Source organism: Amblyraja radiata, chromosome 2 (assembly GCF_010909765.2).
Source record: "Amblyraja radiata isolate CabotCenter1 chromosome 2, sAmbRad1.1.pri, whole genome shotgun sequence".
Classification (NCBI taxonomy): Eukaryota; Metazoa; Chordata; class Chondrichthyes; order Rajiformes; family Rajidae; genus Amblyraja; species Amblyraja radiata.
In genome coordinates this window covers 53,621,018-53,639,951 of record NC_045957.1, presented here as the reverse complement: position 1 = coordinate 53,639,951, position 18,934 = coordinate 53,621,018, and positions in this window count along the sequence as shown.

Below are 18,934 nucleotides of genomic sequence, written 5' to 3'. Positions count from 1 at the left end.
GGACCAAAGGCCTGTTTCCACGCTATATCTCAAAAAATAAGTAGATTACCCCAGATACTTTCTTCATCCCAATTATTTGTGTTTATAATTTTAGTCCTTTATTTTTCAGACTTCAATCTTCTTTCATTTGATGTATTTCTGACATCTATTTTTTGCAGCTCATGCCCTTGACGGAGTTATTTCCTTGCATTGTGTGCAGCTGGATATGTCATTGTGAATGTCATAATACTATCTGAATGCGATGCCAGATTTATTGTCATTACACCCTTCACAGCTATGAGTGGCTTGAATAATTCATCGGCAAGATGAGCAGTTTTGCCTGGTGGAAAACGGAGGCAGATTATCTCTCAGCAGGCGTTTCTTTCACCTGCCATCATTTCCAAGCTGTTGCTGTAATGTGAGTCAACATGCTTCTCGGTAAATTGTCCCATTTGAAAGGCTAGATGAGATTCCTGAACCAGGGTAGTATGAATTGTGTTCTGAACAGATTCTTCTTGCAAACAGGAACTTCGATTCAAGAAGGATTTATGCGAATACCAAAGTATACAAATTGTCATCTTGTTCCCGGACCTTTGAGCTAAGCTTTCATAGTTTGATTGAGTCAACTTCAAAACAGTGTGGCATTCAGACTGGAGAATTCAATTTATTCCACTGATGGAAAAAATATTTTCATCCCACATGAGAATCAAGAAAATAATAATTTACCAATGGAGCCAGAATGAAATTGAGTTGCAGATCTTTTTCACATTCACACTAGTGTGGTAACACATTCATCTCCCCGGCAACTGAACCCAATTTAAAACATAGTTGAGTTCTTATACCATTGAAATCATTCCAAGAGCATGCAAATATTCAACCCAAATAAATTGTGAAAAAACTGCTGTTTAATAACAAGAGCTCTGTTCTTGAATGACAATCAAAAATCAGATGTTAAATTAGTCTAACCAATGCAAAATTGGTCATAAGTAGCAGGAAATTGCCATAATGTGTCAGAACCAGTAACAACCTGACAAATTAACTTAATCAACCTGAAAGACTGATAGCAAAATAATGAAAGTAACGCACAGATATAAAGGGATGTTTGCTCTGAAATTAGATCTTGATTCTTGGTGCAATGAACTAGTGAAGTGAACTAATGGAGTTTTCTGAACCGCCCTGACTCCATTCTTTCACTGATTGTCTCCTCGCAATTAACGATGGATGTAAAGTCCAAACCTATTTCATTCCTCAGTCTTACATTATGTTGATGAGAACTACTGCTTAATCAATCAACTAAAGGAAAAACTCCTTTTATTACAAATGTAAATGCCACTAATGTGCCAGAACAACAACCTAAAGGGCCTGTACCACTTGGGCGTCATTTGTGCATCACGCAGATGGCGGCAAAGATTTTGTACATCCCAAAATCCTGGGGAGCGCGTCACTGCCTACGTCACCATGCACCATACGCGTGTAATGCTTTTCGCTCTTCCAGGGAGATGCTAAATGCATTTCGTTGTCTCTGTACTGTACACTGACAATGACAATTAAAATTGAATCTGAATCTGAATCTGAATCTGAATCTAATGCGCACCGTGCACGCATCACGTGCACGTCACGACGTGCGTGTCGTGCGTCGTGACACGTAAATGATGTCGCGTGAATGACGTGCATATGACGCCCAACTGGGACATGCCCTTTAATCTCAACATTAGCAGGACCACCAAGCTGATTGTTGACTTCGGAAGCAAAAGTCAGAGTTTAATGAACCTGTCTTAATTGACAGAGTGGCGGTGGATAGAGACAGCAGACAAGTTTCTGGTTGTGCATATCTCTGTCCTGGGCCCAGCACATTGATACAATCACAAAGAAAGCCCATCAACGCCTCTACTTCCTGAGAAGATTGAGAGATTCAGTATGTCGAAGAATACTCTATAAAATTTCTACTAGTGGCATCACTGCCTGGTTCAACCAGTCTGCCCAGGAATGAAGGAGACTGCTGAAAGAGGTAGACATTGCCCGGTACTTCACTCAAAAAGGCAGCCAATATTATCATAGACCTCACCCTGGCCGTGCTCTTATCTCACTCATCTCATCTCATTACTATCATTGGAAGAAGTTACAGGAGCCTAAAAACTGTGATCACCAGGTTCAAGGACAGCTTCTTCCCAGCAACCATCAGATTCTTGAAAACTGCACAATACTAACCACTACCTAAGAAACTATGATATTTGACCATCTATGCAATTCTCAAAGGTTCAAAGGTTCAAAGGTAATTTTATTGATCACATACACCTAGGTGTAGTGAAATGCTTCTTGCCATGCAGCACATAAAGAAAGAATACAGACATAACAATAATAAAGAAATTTAAACATAAAAACATCCCCCCACAATGGTTCCCAATATGAGGGAAGGCACAGTGTCCAGTCCCCATCCCATGTCCACCCACAGTCGGGCCTATTTGAGGCCTCCACAGTTGCCTTTAAGGAGGCCCGATGTTCCAGGCCGTTCTCGCCGGATGATTGTACTCCGGCGTCGAGAGAATCCTCTCGGCGGCATGGGAACCCTGGAACGGCCGCTTCCATCACCGGAGACCGCGGCTTCCGAAGCCAACAAGGCCGCGCCGGTTGGAGCTCCACCACTGGCAATCTCATCGAGAGATCCCAGGCTCCCGATGTTTAAGTTCAGCGCCGCGGCCCGCAGCTGGCCGCTCCAAAGACCCGCAGCTCCGCGATGTTTATCTCGGCGGTCTCAGCATACCGGAGTTCCAGCGCGGCGACCCAGGCAAGGCATCGCCCGCTCAGCAATAGCGCTCCAGCGCTGTGCCACCGCCGAAGCCGAGGTACTGGGCGGTCCCCTCACGAAACGCCGCTCCAGGCCCGCTGGTAGGCCGCGAGGACGGGTCGAAAATGCAGCCCGGAGAAAAGCTACCTCTCCGACCAGGTAGGAACCCTGAAAAGTAGTTTCCCCCTCCCCCCCCCCATCCCCACATAAAAAAGTCTAAAACTCCATAAACAAAACACTAAAACTCACTAAAAATAAAATAAAAAGAGTGAAAAACGAACAGCTGCAGGCTGGGCAGCCATACCACAGGACAGCGCCCCCTCCCTATGGAAACTATGTTTACGGTTGCACAACAGACTTCAGTATTGCACCACCATGGTTACCTGGTATTGATGATTATTCATTTATTGTATTATTGATGTTTGTATATTTAATGTATGTTGTTGTGTTTATGTGCCTCTTAAGCTGCAGCAAATACAGATTTAATTGTTCCACTGCCAGTACATATGACAATTAAACACTCTTGACTTGACACAACTCAACAGTTGATATATCTTCAAGCAAAGTCAACTTCATGTATGACAGTAGACAAAAATACTGGAGAAACTCAGCGGGTGAGGCAGTATCCATGGAGCGAAGGAATAGGCAAAGTTTCGGGTTGAGATCCTTCTTCAGACTGATGTCGGGGAGGGGGTTGGGAAAAAGAAAGGAAGGGGCGGAGACAGTAGGCTGTGGAGAGCTGGGAAAGGGAAGGGAAGTAGAGAGAAAGCAAGGTCTACCTGAAATTGGAGAAGTCAATGTTCCTACCGCTGGGTTGTAAACTACCCAAGCAAAATATGAGGTGCTGCTCCTCCAATTTGCGGTGAGACTCACACTGACCATGGAGGAGGCCCAGGACAGAAAGGTCAGATTCAGAATGGGGGGGGAGTTGAAGTGCTGACCCACCGGGAGATCAGGTTGGTTTTTGCGAACTGAACGGAGGTGTTTGGCGAAGCGATCGCCAAACCTGCGCTTGGTCTCACCGATATAGAGCAGTTGACACCTGGAACAGCGGATGCAATAGATGATGTCGGAGGAGATGCAGGTGAACTTCTGCCTCACCTGGAAAGACTGCTTGGGTCCTTGGATGGAGTCGAGGGTGGAGGTATAGCGACAAGTATAGCATTTCCTGCGGTTGCAAGGGAAAGTATCAAGGGAGGGGGTGGTTTGGGTGGGAAGGGACGAATTAACCAGGGAATTCACACCCCAGCAGTATGAACATTGACTTCTCCAATTTCAGGTAGTCCTTGCTTTCTCCCTCCTTCCCCTCCCCTTCCCAGCTCTCCCTCAGCCTACTGTCTCCGCCTCTTTCTTTCTATTTCCCGCGCCCCCCCCCCCCCCGACATCAGTCTAAAGAAGGGTCTCAACCCAAAACGTCGCCTATTCCTTCGCTCCATAGATGCCTCATATATGGAGCGTGCTGCCTCACCCGCTGAGTTTCTCCAGCATTTTTGTCTACCTTCGAGTTTTCCAGCATCTGCAGTTCTTTCTTAAACACTTCATTTTTGACAGGATTGTTTTGAAGTAAAATAGTATATTTCAATTTAATTAATTTAAATTAATTCATTCTTCTTTTAAGTTTGAAATCGTGCAAAGAAAATGAATAAATACATTAAATAAATGTTATGTTGTCATTCAGCAAGTTGGACCTGTTATTGTGTTGGATTTATGACCTGGTGAATTGTGACCTGAAGTGGTACCCTGACCAATTTCCCAATGAGCAGAGATCAACTAGAAATTCTGATGCAAACTCTTCAAAACGGACAGAAAACATTTTTATGCGTGATTTATTCATGAACAGCAGGCAGCAATGTGTCCAATTTCTAGTCATATGCTTTTTGTTATATTAGTTACGATCTTCATGGGGTTTCCCATTAAGGTGGCAGCTGAGTATTTAACAGCTTTATCAATTTTTATCTCAATATATTTATTTTTTTTGAATGGTTTAACAGCATTCTAAGGAGATAGAATACATGCACATTGCGGAATTAAATTGCATGGTCTCCTCATGACTTCATTGAAGTTTCAATCTGAAATCTATGTCTCTCTGAAAAAAAGCTTCCCCATAAAGTTTCACTGGGCTTTTGATTACATCTGTACGTTGTAAGGCTGAGCAGTTTACAACACCTCCAACATACAGGCTGCACATCAACAATTGTTTCAAGGAAGCAGGAGATGCTCCCTCATCCTGTGAGAATTTGAAATTTGCTTCACTCTGAAACTTTTGAAACAAGTTGGGAATTGAATGCCCAAGGCTTTTATTTCAGGCAAGTGCTCTATTGATTTCAATATGTTATAATGATACTTTTTCATTATAAACTCCACAGAGAGAAACAGTAACAGCATGTTAACAAAAACAGCTGATAATGTTTTTTTGTTCCTTTCGTTGGTTGGAAAAGAAACCAGAAATAGTTTATAAAATGCAGGAAATGGTTTTGATTGTGTGTGTTCTCTCAAAACATTTTTCCTGAACCATATTTGAGCTTGAACTGTTTTTTATTATCCTAACTTAGAAGTAGGATGAATGGTGAGTTGAGGTTGCCCAAGTACTATAACTTGCTCTCTGACTCCATTCCCTGTATGTTCTTGTGACAAGTGGCAAGAACCCCTCACTGAACCTGGTGAGATCCTTCTTCAAACATGAGCCTGCTGTCATCAAGAACTGCAATTGTAGTTTTGATATACAGTACAACGTGAAAACAAGCCCATCGGCCCACCCAGTGCATGCCAACCATCGATCGTACATTAGTTCTATGTCCTATAAACATAAGGCCACCGTGAGGACCTAATTGGCGAGTTTAGAAGAGTTTGCCCTCGACTCATACTCGCAGCATGGTCAACACGAGGTCCTAGGAGGTCTTTGTAACTCTCCTTCATGCTCGAGAGTAGTCCCCACTTACTCGAGGCCTCAGCTAGGTCGTGGCTTTTTTTTAGCATGCTGAAAAATGCCCGCGAGTAAAAGAAAATGGTCGCCATGGAAAAAAATCTATTTTCTTTTACTCGTATGTTTAGTCAAAATATGGTCGTAGTAGGTCGGCATGTTATTCGTAGGTAATCGAAGGCAATCAAAGGTAATTGAGGGTAGTCGAAGGTAATCGAAGGTAGTCGAAGGTAGTCGTAGATAGTGTCAGTATAGTCGAAGGAGATCGAAGGAGGTCTTCTGCATAGTCGAAGGAGGTCTACATATTCGTAGGATGTTCTCTACATAGTCGAGGAAGGTCAAAGGATGTGTTCTACTTCGGCGATAGAACACGACCATGACACTTTTTCATACTCTCCTAAACTCTTCTACAATCGTAAAATAGGTCCCCGCAGTGGGTACAGACCCTTTCGGGCAATTTTCAGAGGGTAAATTAACCTACAAACCGGCATGTCCGTGGAATGTGGAGGTACCTGGAGTACCCGGAGCAAACACATACTGTCATAGGGAAAAAGTACAAACTCCGCACAGACAGCACCCGAGGTCAGGATCAAAACCAGGTCTCTGAAGTTGTAAGCTAGCAGCTCTATTGCTGCACCACTGTGCCATACCAACCTGGGGGTTAAAGCAAATTTGCTTTGTAACTCCATTTCCCTGCTATTGCACTTTGAGGATCTTATTCCTTGAAATTTAGAAGAGGTAGTGAACTTATTCAAGCATATAAGATACAAAGGGGTGAGACTTTCAGAATCTATCTATCCTCTTTCATCATTGGGAAAGTCTTGAAAAATACATATCTATAAGAAAAGGGGCCAGTCATTTGAAATTTAAGTACGTAGGAATTTCTTCTCTCAGACGGCAGTGAATCTGTGTAATCCTATCTTGGTGGATGGTGCAAGTTAAGTCATTAAAAGTATTTAAAGTGGAGGTGTATACATATTTGACAGTTTGAGGAGTAAATGGCTATGGAGATATGACAGAGAAAAAGAGTTGAGGTCAGCATAGAACAGTTGTGATCATAGTAAATGGTGGAACACGTTTGTTCATAAAATGCTGTTCTATCTAATGAGATAATTCATCTCTTTGATCTTATTGATGATGGCCTATGTACCATACAATACAAAACTAAAGAGGCACTGGGCAAGTTCTGATTGGTTGTCAACTCTCTTGGGACAGTGCACCCAGATGCCCTGTTATCATCACAAGTGACTCCAAACAAGCTAACTTCAGGAACATACACCCCAAAATAACATTGGTATGTCATCTGCTCAATGCAGAGTATTAACCTGATCACTGATTATTGATACAGCTCTATCACTGATTATTGATACACATTGCCTATCGCTCCATCTCTCACCCTCTATTCCATCTCTGATCATCCATTAGTTCTGCTCCTGTCACCGTACTGACAGAGGATGAAATGTGAGGCTTCAAGAGCGAGAGTAATACACCAGTCGCTGAGGGTCGACTTCAGAACTAGTGGATTGGAACATGTTCAGGACCAGTTAATTCAGTGTGAATGTGTATACCTCCGGCATTACATCAAGAAATCAGGGGCAGAAGGTGCCAAGGTTCAACTCTACCAAATGAACACAAGGCTTTTACACCCACTTTGAAGAGGCAAACAAACCTCGATCAATGCTGCTCCTCCCTACCTTCACCGGCACTGTTCCATACATTGAGGTGACAGACATTAGATCAATATGATAGTTCAAGAGATTTCAATTCTCTTTGGGACTTGGAGACATGAGAGACTACAAAGGCTGGAGCAAAAACAAACTGAAGAAATTTAGTGGTCAGGCAGCATCTGTGGAGGCAAAGGGATGGTCAACATTCCAGGTCAAAACCCTGCAACAGTCCTGAGCTCTTTGGAACATTCTCTGATATCCAACCCATCCCACCACCACCTCCAAGACAGACACAGACACAGACACAGACACAGACACAGACACAGACACAGACACAGACACAGACACAGACACAGACACACACACACACACACACACACACACACACACACACACACACACACACACACACACACACACACACACACACACTCAGCTATTAGCATATTAATATTCTTTCCTGACCATTATTAGTTTAAATCTTTTTATTTGAATTTTGAATTTAACAGCAATTTGCATACATACAATGATAACAGACAGTGATAATCAGGACATAATTGTACAACAGTATGTAAACGACCCTCAAAACCCTTACCCCTACCCTTACCCACCCTCGCCACCCGGGAACAAACAACACTCACATACGTACACATCCACACAAATACGATTAAAAAAATAAAAATTTAAATTTAAAAAAAAAAAAAGGAAAAAATAAAATAAAAAATTAAATACAAAATAAATAAAAATTAAAAATAAATAAATAAATTGTGGGGAGGGAGGGGGGGGGGGAGGGGTTGAGGGGATAGCAGCTGCAATAAGACAGAGCTGTGATAGAGGGCACTCAGTCCTCTTCCGAGTCCGGAAACAAGTTAAGAGAGTTAACAAGTTCCAGGAAAGGGTTCCATGTATCTAGGAATGTCTTGGTAGAGCCTTTGAGAGAGAACCTAAGTTTTTCAAGCTTTAAGTTGTAGAGCACCTCCTTGATCCAGCGGGCGTGTGTCGGGGGACAGGTAAGTCTTTCCTGACCATTATAAGCAGTTCCTAAAATGTCTGAGTCTTCCAATGCAGCTAATGAGTTTATTTAGACTTTAGAAATCCCACTCCTTCTCCCATGCTTAGAATAGGTGATTACCTTACAGTTCTACTAATGTATGAGATTACATTCTCAGGGTACAGCATTACATGATTGCCATATTTTATTCACTATTGGCGCCGACCTGTAGGGGGTATGGCTGCCTAGCCTGCAGCTGTCTGTTTTTTCATCTTTTTCTTATTTTTAGTTAGTTTAGTGTTTTGTTTTTGAGGAGTTCTAGCTTTTTTATGTGTGGGGGAGGGGGGGGAAGGGGGAAACTAATTTTCAGGGTCCCTACCTGGTTGGAGATGCAGCTTTTCTCCGGGCTGCACTTTCGACCCGTCCTCGCGGCCTACCAGCGGGCCTGGAGCGGCGTTTCCTGAGGGGATCGCCCGGGGCATCGGCGGCATCGGCGGCGGCTGCGGAGCTGCGGGTCCGAGGAGCGAGGGGACCGCCCTGAGCCTCGGCATCGGCGGCGGCAGCACCGGCGGCGGCGGCACCGGCATCGGCGGCGGCAGAGCTGCGGGTGTGAGGACGGCGGTGCAGCGCTGGAGCGCAATTGCGGGGCGGGCGGTGCCTTGCCTGGGTCGCCGCGCTGGAACTCCGGTGAGCTGGGACCGGCGTTAAAAACATCGCGGAGCTGCGGGCGGCGGCGCTGAAACTTTCCATCGGGAGCCTGGGATCTCGCGACGAGATCGCCAGTTGAGCTCCATTCGGCGCGGCCTTGTCGGCTCCGGAAGCCACGGTCTCGAGTAGGGAGGCGGCCGTTCCAGGGTTCCCAAGCCGCTGAGAGGACTCTCCCGACGCCGGAACATCATCACCCGGCGAGGACGGCCTGGAACATCGGGCCTCCGTAGAGGCAACTGTGGAGGCCTCAATAGGCCCGACTATGGGTGAACATTGGGGATGGGACTGCATCTGCCCACTCACCCAACCTGTCCAAGTCACCCTGCATCCTCCTCATAGCATCCTCCTCACAGTTCACACTGCCACCCAGCTTTGTGTCATCTGCAAAATGGCTAATGTTACTTTTAATCCCTTCATCTAAATCATTAATGTATATTGTAAATAGCTGCGGTCCCAGCACCGAGCCTTGCGGTACCCCACTAGTCACTGCCTGCCAATCTGAAAGGGACCCATTAATCCCTGCTCTTTGTTTCCTGTCTGCCAACCAATTTACTATCCATGTCAGTACTCTACCCCCAATACCATGTACTTTAAATTCACTGGATGAATTTAAAAGAGAGTTAGATAGAGCTTGTGGGGCTAGCAGAATCAAGGGGTATGGGGAGAAGGCAGGCACAGCTTACTGATTGTGGATGATTAGCCATGATCACAATGAATGGCAGTGCTGGCTCAAAGGGCCAAATGGCCTCCTCCTGCACCTCTTTCTATGTTTTTTATGTTTATACCAACTCCTCCTGAATATCAGGAATCCTCGGAATATATTCCTAGTCCTTCCAAATCCCAAGAGCCCATCATAAAGCAAAGCAAGCTCCTGAAGCAAGGCTCCTAATACCACATGTCAAGGCTAAATAACCAGGTCTTGGATACAAGTTCCATAATTCCCAAATTTTATAGAAGGTTATGGGATGTCGAGTTATATAAAAGTATAAACTACAAAAGTCTTTGATACTGCAGATAATCCCATAACATGACCTGTATCATTTCTATTAATCTCAATAATGATTACTTTTGTGATAATATTCTAATTAAATGGAATACATTTTGTATTAACCATGTATGAAACGAAAGCTCTTAACATTGTTTCATGTTTTAAATGAATGGAGGGTACAACAACTAATGAAGGAGATTATAGCCCTGTGAATAACATCCTTTCATTGTCTTTTATTTGTTTATTGTCTATTTTTAAGGATACAACAGATTGTGCCTTTTCCTCTGGAAGACTGGTCTGAAATGTAGCATCCAATAAAATTGACAAGTTGTTGTCGGAGCCTATGTGATTTGACAATCTTCCCAATTACACCATAGCTTAATAGTAATTTTAGTTGGACCTGTCCACATAACATTATTGTAATTATACACTATTAACATTTAGATACTGAAGTCATCTTACTTATTAATATAATAAGATTTTAAACTTTTATAAGCTGATAGCTAACATTATGTGTAACATAAAAAATAGAGAAGTCACCTGACTTTATGTGAGAGGGTCACCATTTATCTCCGTACATGTGACAATAATAAAGCAATACCAATACTAAATGGGTGCTCAATTTTCAGTGCACACTGTGGTGATGAAGGGTGTAAACAAAGTGTCTGTATCTGTGTTGGATCTGTCTATAATTAACTTTATGTCAATGCCATAATAGTATTTGCAGGCCTAGATGTGTAACATCATGTCAGAATAAACCTTTCTGTGGGTTTCACCTGTCCCACCAGATATGCCAAAGCAATCACAATGTTAACACATCTCTTCTGCCCCCAAAACCTCATCTTGCTGACTTTCGCCTATTGTTCCAATAAGCAACAGAGTAGAAAAGCTGAGTAAATGGCGCCCAACCCAGGCGACTATTTGCATGTTGGACACAGAAGCAGATCTACAATCACAGATTACAATCACACCGCACTTTTAAATAGCTGTACACTGTAAATGGCTTGATTGTAAACAAGTATTGTCTTTCCACTGACTGGATAGCACACAACAAAAGCTTTTCAATATACTTTGGTACACGTGACAATAAACTAAACTAAACTTTAGAACATTCACGGTGACAAATACAGTGTATACAAACACTAAAAAGGGATGATAAATGTTTTGTTAATACTCAGGACCACACTGACAATTGATTTGAGTTTGAGAAAAATATACAGCACAAATTTTATCCATTGAGGTACCCTCCTAATTTTTTTATTTCAAAATAAACTTAATTCATAAAAAAATATATACAAAACAAAAACCATACAAAATTATTCTGCCATTGAAATACAACTTCATAGAGGGAAATGGAAATGTTAGATGTCTTGAAGCTGTGATTAGTTTTTAAATAACAATGCAATCTAGGACCACCAACTGAACCAAAGTTTAAAAGGCAGTCTAAATTTACAAAAAAGATTAATAGATAAACAGTAATAATAAACTGTGAAGCATAGGGAGTTAGGAAATTGTATTTTTGTTTCTGGGACCTGAATTATCTTCAACCTAAGCTGACAAATAGAAGTTCATAGAATGCAATAGGAAATTTGTTTCAACAATTTCACTTCAGTCTCCACTTGATGTGAATACACAGGGCAAGTCTTGCTGATAATTAAACACTAACTGACATTCCACTCAGCAAAGCCACAAGAATGGATGTCTGCAAAATGGAATTGTCAGTCTGGTACAATTCGATTTTATCTTCTGAGATTGGGGTCATGTCATATTGTTGAAACAGAGTAGACGAAGGTTTACTTTTCAGTTAACCCATAGCAAACCTTTCTGAAAGCATTGGGAAAAGCTGAAGTAAATAATACACAGTACTGATCCCACAATTCATTTAAAGCTTTGCAGCCTCATTATGCTAAGGACGCCCAGGGTGGCAAGGTGGTGCAGCGGTAGAGTTGCTGCCTTTCTGCGCTTGCAGCGCCGGTGATCTGGGTTCGATCCTGTCTGTACAGAGGTTGTGCGTTCTCCCCATGACCGTGTGGGTTTTTTCAGAGATTTTCGGTTTCCTCCCACACTCCTAAGACGTACAGGTTTGTAGGTTAATTGGCTCGGTTTAAGTGCAAATTCTCCCTAGAGTGCATTGGATAATGTTAATGTACGGGGATCGCTGGTCGGTGCAGGCTCAGTTGGCCGAAGGGCCTGTTTCCGTGCTGTATCTCTAAACTGAACTAAAATGGTTGTTGTCATTCATTCCTCTCATTCCAGGGGTATTGGTGGTATTCCCAGCACTACAGTCATATGTCCATTATTTTGAGCTTTCGGAATGACCATCACCAGGTTCCAGGATGTTGCCAGCATCATGGACAACCCCAAACTTCTCATCTGAACTTCAGACATGGTAGAGGCTGCTGATCAGCAGAATAAACAACAGTACAACTGTGAAGAAATGACATAGGATGAGTCAAGCCCAATGGGCAGAATGCTTCTTTCTATGCTGTTTCATTCTATAATTTTATAAAACTCTGTCAATGTTCCCATCTCTAATGTACAGGCATTACATTTCCCTTTAAATCCACTATGAACCTCCTCCCTCTTACCATAAACCCATGTCTCTTGCTTTTGATAGTTCTACTATGGGAAAAACGATTCTGACTATCTAACCTTTCTATGCCTCTTATAATTGATCAGTGCTGTATCATTGATGAGCACAGAAGCAATGTAGTTTAGTTTAGTTTAGTTTAGAGATGCAGCGTAGAAACAGATCCTACTGCCCACTGAGTCTGCGCTGACCAATGACTAGTACACTAGTTCTATCCTACACACTTGGGACATTTTACAGAAGCCAATTAACCTACAAATCTGCATATCTTTGGAATATGGGAAGAAACTGAAGCACAGGAAATATGAGTCAAGTTCTTCACAGAATCTATAAAATACGTATTAAAGGCTGTTGCAATCTCATTTGGATCATTTGTCAGACTTTCATTTAGTTGCAACTCTCTAATGTTCTTGTTGATGATATTATTTCCAGTTAATTTCCTTATGTTTGTCCAAATCTCCTTAGCATTACCTCTCGCGTTGCTTATTACATTAATAAAAAAGTTTGCCTTAGCATTCCTAATTTCTTTAGTAACTTTATTTCTGAGTGAGGTAAATATTTGTCTATTATGTGCTGTTTTTGTCTTCAGGGATATCTTAAGGGTATGGTCTCGCTGTTTCATCAGTGACCATATTTCACTATTTAGCCAGGGAAGATGATTCTTTTTCCGTGGTTTTGGTTTTATCTTTTTCATAAAACAATTTATTGTTTCTTGAATAACTGCCATAAGTACATTACAATTTTCATCAACGTGTTCATGGTTAAGGTGATCAGACCAGTTAATTTCATTAAAGGCATTTTCCAGATTTTTTATTTCACCCTTGGGTATTCTTGGTTGCTCAGACCTTTTACTGGAGTGACAGGTGAACCTATTTTTTGACAGTTTTCTTGAAAAGAGGATCAAATTATGGTCAGAGAGACCTGTCACCATATTATATATTTTTTGTATTCTGTCATATTGTATTGTAGATGTCCAGTTTCTGTCATATTTATTCTCTTCATATTCCGCCATCGCCCGGTGGGGTAACGCCTCGGCGCAGAGGGAGAAGAGGAGGGAAGAGACAGTAACTCTAAGACTTTTGCCTCCATCACAGTGAGGAGGTGTTTGGTGAACTCACTGTGGTGGATGTTAATTTGTGTTTATTGTGTTTTGTTATTATTACATGTATGGCTGCAGGCAACAGCATTTCGTTCAGACCGAAAGGTCTGAATGACAAATAAAGGATTCAATTCAATTCAATTCAATATTGCTGAAGACCAAGTCTATACATGTTTCTGATGAGCTACTTATTCTAGTAGGTCCTGTAATTAGTTGTGAGAGATCTAAGCTATTTGTTATTGATTTTAAACGTTTTCGATTTGTTTTATCATTCCAATTTATATTAAGATCTCCAAGTAAAATAACCTCTTTCTTAAAATTACATTCTTTAAAAATAGCTTGCAGTTCCTCATAAAATACACTAGGGGCTGATGGGGGTCTATAAATTCCAATCAGTGTGATCGTCATTTGTGGGGAGAGGATTATCGTGAGACCAATACATTCTATGTTATTTACACATGACCATTGTATTTGTTTACACTTTAAGTGATCCCTTACATAAAACATCACCCCCCACCTCTACCCTCAGATCTGTCTTTTCTGAAGATGTTATACCCCGGTACATTTAGACCAGCCATTGCAGAGTTGGCGTGTAGCCAGGTCTCAGAAATACACAGAAAGTCCAAGTTTGAGTTATTAAGCAGATGTTGTACTTGATCGCATTTTGATGTGATACTTCTGATATTCAAGTGTCCACCAAATAGACCCCTTGGTTTAGCTTTTGAGTCCCATAGGACATGAGCGTGGTTTAAAGTCTGGAGGAACCTGTATTGACGATGTTTAGTAAGCGCTTTATTTCTCTGCCAATTTTGCTTTGTGACATTGGAGGACTCATCCATCTTAGCGACCGTAATGCTGTTGTGAATGTTTTTGGGCACCTGGACCATCACTTTAGCAGTTCCAGTTTGTGGAGTATCTGATGCCGTCGGTGAGTCAGCCTTGGGGCCGAGAGAGCCAGCTGCTGGACCGCAGGTCGTGAGCGCGGAACCGCTGTTGTACCCTGGTGCCGATGGAGATCTACAGACGTCGAGGAAGCAGCCCGAGGGACCACCGGGGGACTCGTCATCCCCCCGTCCCAGGTCGACGCTGACAAAGACGGTATTTGCTCTGGTATTCTGAAAACCCCCGCTGCATGATGGCATGGCGATTTTTGCACCAACTGGGCCGCAAGATGTTTATCGCTGGTCCCAAACAGACCGCATCTTTCTCACTTCTCCAGTTGACATCACCGAATTCAATGCAGACCAAGGATTAAAATAGGAAATAAACTATTCCTTTGCTTTTGGCTCATACTAAATCAGGAGACAATGGGATTGTGAAAACTACAATGGGAAGCTCTTATCACTCCTATTAGTCATTGTTAAGCACCGATGAACTGGAACGATGTTGGTTGCTTTGTATATTACACTGATTTCTTCTGTGATGTGTACTGACAAGCCTGCAATGCATATTTTGCAGAGCAGTTATTGTTCTTGGGGTTGGAATGGTGAATGAAATGTGGATTAGATGCATCAACCAGCATGCTGAGCATGAAGGACACAGGATGTTGGCATGATTGTCAAAGAGGAGTTCATGACCTGTGCAAAGCCAAAAAGAAAAATGTGTTCACTGCATGAGCAAGCTTTACCATGTAAAGAAGGTAAAGCCAAGAGGAGAGTCAACTGTGCCAAACCTCAGTGGTCCAGTTACCATCAACGGAAAAAAGGAAGGGCAGCCCTTGAATGTTCCAAGTGCCAGGAAACCTGCGGAGGCTTGTACTCCCTGACGGACTCACCGTGAAGGCCATCAGGGATGGCTTGCCTTGGTGTCAGAACTTCTGGGCCAATTAATATTTTTAATATATTCAGAAAATATTCCTAAACTGGTATGAGAAAATATTTTTTTAAATAAAATAATAAAACATTTTAGCTCCTTCGTATAAACTCCAATAATTAAAACTGTTCTCAAAATATATTTTGCTTAATCCCTGCCAAACAATCTCCTGCATTGAATTCCTTGCACCAGCTCCATGGCCCAGTTCAACATCAACAACCCCCCCCCCCCCTCACCCCACCCCCTCACATGCATCAACCTATTACCTGCCGCTCTTTGTCCTGCCCCTCTTCTCTTTCACCTTTCTTCTCCCCCACCCCCACAATCAGTTTGAAGGGTCCTGATCTGAAACGTCACCTCTCCCTATTCTCCAGAGATGCTGCCTGACCTGCTGTTACTCCCTTTCTTTCTTCCTTCCTCCCTCCCTCCCTCCCTCCCTCCCTCCCTCCCTCCCTCCCTCCCTCCCTCCCTCCCTCCCTCCCTCCCTTCCTTCCTTCTTTCCTCCTTTCCTTCTTCCTTCCTCCCTCCATAGTGATGGGAGCCATTAGAACTCACCAGGCTTCCTTTGTGACCACACAGAGGACATTCATTATCACACCTAGTATTGCCCTTTCATCTTTAATTAAACAAATTCTGCAATCATTGAGATAGCGCTGATCTTATCTAACGTAGTGCAAGTCTGAGTCACAATCCTTACTTCCTAAAATCCTGACAGAATTGGATGGTATAAATGAAAACAGAACAGCTAGAGGTCAAATGGCTTCAAAATGCAATTAAAAAAACAGGTTGTCTATTCATAACACCATGTCAGGCAGTGAATTGGAGGTGTGCGACTGGGCTCCCAGCAAGCAGTTTAATGTATTTGAATAGAGTGGCTAAGAAACTCATTCACCCCAGGAAAGGTGCACCAACAATCCACAATCAGTGAGGATAGGGGACAAATCATCGTCTATGATAATCCTCAACACTGGTGCCCCACAAGGATGCATTCTTAGCCCCCTTTTTTACTCATTATCCACCCACGTCTGTGCAGCCAAATATAAATCCAATTTAATTTATAAATTCACGGATGACACCACCATAGTGGGCCAGATGTCAAATAATAACGAGACGGAGTATAGGGAGATTGAGAAACTCATGAGCTGGTGTCAAGTCACCAACCTTTCAATGTCAGCAAGACAAAGGAGATTGTGATCGACTTCAGGAAGTGAAGATGCACTCATACATTGACGGCGTCAAAGTCGAGCAGGTTGAAAGCTTCTAGTTCTTAGGAATAAATATCACCAGCAATAGTATGGACTAGCCATATAGAAACAATGGCCAAGAAAGCACACCGATGCCTCTATTTCCTTAGAAAGCTTAGGAAGTTTGGAAAATCCCAACAACTCTCACCAACTTCTACAGATGCACTGTAGAAAGCATTTTATCAGGATGCATCACATCATGGTTTGCTCCATCCAAGATCATAAGAATTTGAAGAGAATTGTAGTATGAGACCATCACACAAACCAATCTCCCTTCAATTGACTCTCATCTACACTTCACGTTGCCTCACCAAGGCCAACAGCAAAATTAAGGACAAATCTCACCCCTTCTCACTCCCTCTTCTCCCCTCGCCCATCAGGCAAAAGGTACAGAAGTGTGAAAACGCATACCTTCAGACAATGCTAATTTCTTCCCATCTGTTATCAGACAACTGAACCATCCTACCAACAACTAGAGAGGGGTCCTGAGTTACTATCTACCTCACTGGAGACCCTCGGACTATCTTTAAGCGGACTTTACTGGACTTTATCTTGCACTAAATGTTAGTCCCTTTATCATGTATCTGTACACTGTGGACACTGTGTATAGTCTTTCCGCTGACTGGTTAGCATGCAACAAAAAGTTTTTCACTGTACCTTGGTACACATGACAATATACTCAGCTAAACTAAAGTTCAACGTGTTTTCTATGAGCACCTACCATTGAAAATACTTATTGCAAACAAGGCCCAAGCTTTGTGTGCAACACAGCAGGACTGCTGTGGTTAACTCACCCAAGGTTTTTTCAAGATGCATGTTGCGGGACAAAGTTGGGGATACACTCTGTGGAATGGAGGTGGGCTGGGTAGTTGGTGAGAGGGAGTGAAATCAGATTATTGAGTATCAGGGCATCTGGTAAGAGGATGGTCATGGCCAGCCACTGGGGATGTTGTTAGAATGATTATTGGGTGGAGGTATTAATGTTGAGGTATTCTAGTCGATGGGCTCAAGATTACAAATTGATGAAATAGGGATTATGTCTGAAATGTGAATGTAGAGAGGAATAATTGAGGTTCACAATCAAGCTGTACTCCCCGGTAGACTTGAGGAACAGCTGTAGAGAGAGTTAAATTGTTTATCCAAGGGCAATGTTCCTAGATCCTGCTTTCATCACCATTCTCCTTGGGTTTCGACTTGCCAAGTAGCGCTAAGCAGGGATCACATTAGTATCTAAAATCCAATTCCGCACAAGATTTGCTCATTCATGTGTGAGTGATTGTTACAGACCTGACATTTGTCTGTTTTTTTGGTTAAGGTCTACTGTTTTTATAACATTTGGACAGGTACATAAATAGGATAGATTTAGAAGGATATGGTCCAAATGCATGCAGGTGGGACTAGTCTAGATGAGACATGTTAGTCAGTATGAGCAAGTTGGGCCGAAGGGCCTGTTTCCACTATGACTCTATGAATCTAGAGTCAATACCAACGTTGTACCACATGATATAATTTCTAGTCAATTAACTCAAGCTTATATACAGTGTCTATATAAAGTATATAATATAAAGTATACAATATAAAGTGTCAGTGTCTATGTGAAGGTCTGAACAAGGGTCTCGACCCGAAACGTCACCCATTCCTTCTCTCCAAAGATGCTGCCTGTCCTGCTGAGTTAATCCAGCATTTTGTGTCTATGAGGAAATTGAACTTTTGAAATAAACTGAAGCAACTTCTCCCAATTAAAACAAGATCATTATATCAAAACAAATGCATAAAATGGTAGTTACATCCAAAGTGTGCAAATTAAATCCATTTATTTTACTTACAGGCACCTGGCCTGATTGAAAAGGGAATCCTCTCTGACTGGGATTGGGACTAGCATTGTAAATTTACATGGCCATTCCAAATTACACGGGGCTGAACATTTGTGACATCTGTGAAGCTTACAGAATTTATTAAGCGAGATGGATTTCAACAACATGTAGTAAAATGGTGCAAGTGCTTAGCTAATGGTACCCTGCAGCCTTCATTATTTACATTTTATTGAAAAAAATGAAGTAGTCATTCTTCATGAATAAGGCATTTCATTTTTGCACCATCTACAGTCCTCTCCAAGATTCTCAAGGTCTGAAGAACAAGGTCAGAAGGACA